General features: G+C 38.7%; 1 pseudogene; it reads left to right on the top strand.

The window, feature by feature from the left end:
* Positions 1-1,618: 1,618 nt before the first annotated feature.
* On the top strand, positions 1,619-1,736 carry LOC111732447 (annotated as a pseudogene).
* The last annotated feature ends 2,601 nt before the right edge of the window (positions 1,737-4,337 follow it).

Here is a 4,337-nt window from a genome sequence, read left to right as displayed (position 1 = left end):
TACTTGTTCCTCACAGACCATCTTCTAATTGTTTTACTAGAAAAATAAGGTGAAATCTTTGTGGGTCTCTTCTGGTGCTGTATTCTGACTTTTCTTTTTTTTAACTTTTTATTTTGAAATAATTATAGATTCACAGAAGTTGTAAAAATAATAAAAAGTTCTTAGTACCCTTCACTTTGTTTCTCCTTTAAGACTCATTTATCAGGTTACTACATTTTAAAAAGATAATTCTTGCTTTGTTTGGTTTGGTTTAAACTAGGAAACATCAAACCTTTCTTTACTCCCTTTGTTCAGTGAAAGAAAATCTATCATGGCTGCATATCTCTTATTCAAGGGATTGGGGCTAATTGTTAACCAGTTAATTGAAAACATAGGAATCATTAAAAAAAAGAACGCTCTTACATACCTCATTTTAATTTGGCATTCTTCAAGCTTTTGATCAAGGGTTTGTCAACTGAAGGTCTTCACTACCAATTCAATGCCATTAAGAATCCTCAATTTGCGGTATGGGGAAGCAGGGAGACTTCATTTAGGGAAAACAGCTCAATTATAATACCCCTGGGCTGTGACACAGCTTGGGCCTGAGAAGGCTTAGGCATTACAGCTCCAGTTACCTTGTAGGAGGTTCAGCTTCTCAGCTAGTGAAACATCTCCTTGATAGAAATTGAAAGTGGTTGCCACGAGGAAGAGGGGTCTTATATAGAAGTGTGCCTGCCCCAGGATCCTGATTGGTCCATTGCTATGTAAATGAGGACTCCAAATGCTCACAGTTTGATTGGTCCAAATAACACCATCTTGGTTGGAATGGAGCCACTCTGATTGTTGATAATAATGCAAATGAGTATACAGCTGTATAACTCCAATTAGACAGGGAAAGTCTCAGTTCTATTGGTGGAATTTCAATCCTAGGAGCTCTCTTATAAGGGTCTAATCAGATGGCAGGAACACATCTGAAGAGGCTTGACAGTCCAGTCCTATGGTTTTTTCCTGAAAAGCAGCACATGTGAGAGGCCTCTGTAAACAATGGCTGCTAGACTCTAGTTATGAATTTGAGCCCTATTGACCATGTGGAATCCTTTTGGGCAGGTGTCCAGGGGCTACCTGGTGTCAACAAGTTGTACAAAAAATGTTTATACTTCAATGGAAAATGATGCATTGTCTATAGGGTACTCTTTTGCCTTATCAGATTGATTCTATGGGAACTATTTTATAAATCTGTACAGTATAGGTAACTGATAGATGTGCAAATTATGTCTTGTCTGGTAGGGATGGGCTTCCCTCGCCCCTGTGGAAAAGCCAGTCTGTGTTCATTTGCACATTTAATTCAACATTACTTTATATATATATATATATTTTCTTTTCCTTTGAAGCAATTATAACATTTGCCTAGTTCCTTTGTTTGATGAGTTTAATAGGGTATTAACATGCATTCATTTTTATGTCTAAATGAGTCATGATTTTATCCTTTTCTGAAACTTACCTTTTAATAGAATCAAGGCTTTTGTCTTTGAATAATTTGTTGACTGTTGAGAGTTACTCCTCTTTCTTTCAAAAATCACACTCATACCATGGACAACAATGATCCCCTGTTTCCTTCTCTCTGAAGTGGAGATAGAGTGTCTATGGCCATGCCACTCTGAATGTGCCCGACCTCGTCTGATCTCGAAGCTAAGCAGGGTTGGGCCTGATTAGTACTTGGATGGGAGACCACCTAGGGAGACCAGGTGCTGTAGGCGTAAAAAAAATAAAATAAATAAAGTGGAGATAGAGATGTAAAGATACATGTATTGGAAAGCAAAATACTTCTAGATTCATATAAGTGTTTGTACCTTCTTCCAATCATCTACCGGGGTTTCATCCATCCCTAGGTCAATAGCAATGAAATTTAGAGACTCATTTTCGTCTAGTATTTCCAAAGCATTCATCCTAAGTTGTACAAAAATGAGAACCTTTTCTCTTGTAACACTTGTTTTTCACTAATTTATAACATTTAATTAAATTATGTAATAAAGGTCTAACAAGCATGAGTAAATTTGAGCATGAACACATCTGACATGATGTGTTCAGTTGGTTGGAGAAGAGCCTGGAATGTCTGCCTTCCTGGTTCTGGGAGCTGCAGTGCTGTGCTCGGGCAGCGTGCTGCAGGCTGGTTAATCTCGTGAACATGCTGAGGGGAGGCTGGTTAAGAGAGTCTGTGGAAGAGATTGGCTGTTTTTTTCTCCAAATTTCTTTCTCCTTCTTGGGTGCACATAAGGAAACGGAGTCCCCAGATCGCTGCTTGGAGAACCTGCTGATCAGAAATGTCACTTTTGGCCTTTACACGAGCAAGACTTTAACTTCCATTGTGTTTGGCCCATTGTCTATTTCTGGGTTTGCCTGTTATGGCAGCTACAGTCAATGAAACTGATCTTGAGCTCCCGCCGGTTCACCATGGTTGACTCTCTGTTTCTACTTACGAAGAAGAAGGCAAGTCTTTCGATGTGGATTATCTAGTAAAGGTAATTAGTTTAGTTAGTCTGATGAAGTGGTTATTCTACTGAAATATCCTTTAAAAAGAAAACAAGCTGGATTTAGGTTCCTCAAATTTTAATTCATTTCACAAAGATGCCTGGAGGAGCTATTGCATGCCAAGCACTATTCTAGGCCCCGCAAACATGCAGTGAACAGAACAAAGATCTCTGTTCTTCAAGAGCTCACATCCCATAGGGAAGAGACAGAGAATATGCATAATTATTATAGAAGTTAGGTGGAGATGCGTGCTGTGAAGAAAAGGGAAGGTAGACAGAGAGTTAGGGAGGGATGTGGGGTTGTCTGTCATTTTCAGTGCCTTGGTCAAGGAATGCCTCAGTGAGAAAGTGACGTTTGAGCAAAGATTTGAAGGTGGTGAGAGTGAGTCACATGGCTATCTGGTGGAAGAACATTCCTGGAGGAGTAAATACAAAGGTCTCTTTCCACTCAGGTTAAAATTCTACTTCCATTACGTAGTTTTAAAAGTCAAATATGGATTGGGGTAGGGGGTGGATTTCTGCAGTGATTGGGCCCCTGAGCATGGCTGCTGTGATGCTTCTTTACTGGCCTGCTGAACCAGTGTCTTGGGTAGGTCCAAGGGCACTGGGATATTAGAGATTGAGGCTTGAGCTTCACAAAGGAAGAGAGCTGACATTCATCACAAAGTTAGAGAAGTTCTCCATGGAGGGAAAAAAACCTATGAATATGTACTCCTTTAAAATCTTCTTTTCAATTAAAGAGGACTTTAAAGGATAAAAAGTGGCTTTTAGGTAATGACTCTCTGAGACTCTTGTTTAAACTTTTACCACAGTTAAAAATCAGCAATTCTTGCACTATTGGTTAATGACTCAAGAACCTGGTTAATTCATTGGTCAGAAGATAATCTTCAGATGATCATTATTATATTAACATTTTACAAAAGCCCTTGGTATATAATATTATAAAACTTGTCTCTGTGACAGCATTTCTATTTTAGTAAGCAAATCTTAGTATATAGTTTTAGATGAAACTGGATTTGTATGTATGTACGTGTGTGTATGTGTTGTAGGATATGTGTGTGTTGCAGGGTGTGTGTATTTTCCCGGCTCTCTGCATATTTCAAGTGCCCTTGCCACCACATTTTACCAGGCAGCCTGTTCCCCACTTCATTTCCTCAGGTGATGTACGTAGCATGGTAGAAAGCTGAGTGTGCCTGCAACTCTTTCTGGCTGTTGTTCTCCAAAAGTCTAAGCCTTGGCTTATATGGAAGAGAGAAATTCTCTGCCCAGTGATTATCCTGTGCTCCCCATATTTCCTCATCTTCTAGTCATTAAGTGGAGTCATGTGACTTGCTCTGGCCAGTGGGCTATGAGTGGAAGCAAACATATTTTTAACATAAAATGCACTTATTGCACGTATTTGTTCTGCAGCTTGATTAAAAAAACTCAACAGTATATTTGGAGATCTTTCTAGACTATAACAAATAAATTTATTCTTTTGAACTGCTATCATATCACAATGAGAATATCATTCCAACCACTGCCTTATGGACATTTAGATGATTTCCATTATTTTACTATTACAAGAAACACCCTTGTGTGTTCTCAAGGAAACCTGGAGGTGGAATTGCTTGGCAGAAAGGCATGTGCTTTTATGGATTTTAAAACAATAATTTAAAATATATTCTACTAAATTCAATTTGCTGGTATTTTCCCTAGGATCCTTATAATTAGATTCATCTATGAGAATGTCCCAATTCTTCTAATGTTAATCCTCTTCTTCTTCACTCTGCAAGAAGTGGGAATACTGATCTGATTGGCTCAGGTTCCAGGATGTTGATGGTGACAAGT

This window comes from Pteropus vampyrus, unplaced genomic scaffold, assembly GCF_000151845.1.
Source record: "Pteropus vampyrus isolate Shadow unplaced genomic scaffold, Pvam_2.0 Scaffold461, whole genome shotgun sequence".
Taxonomy (NCBI): domain Eukaryota; kingdom Metazoa; phylum Chordata; class Mammalia; order Chiroptera; family Pteropodidae; genus Pteropus; species Pteropus vampyrus.
The sequence above is the reverse complement of the archived record's forward strand: the minus strand, read 5'-3'. Positions and strand labels throughout refer to the sequence as shown.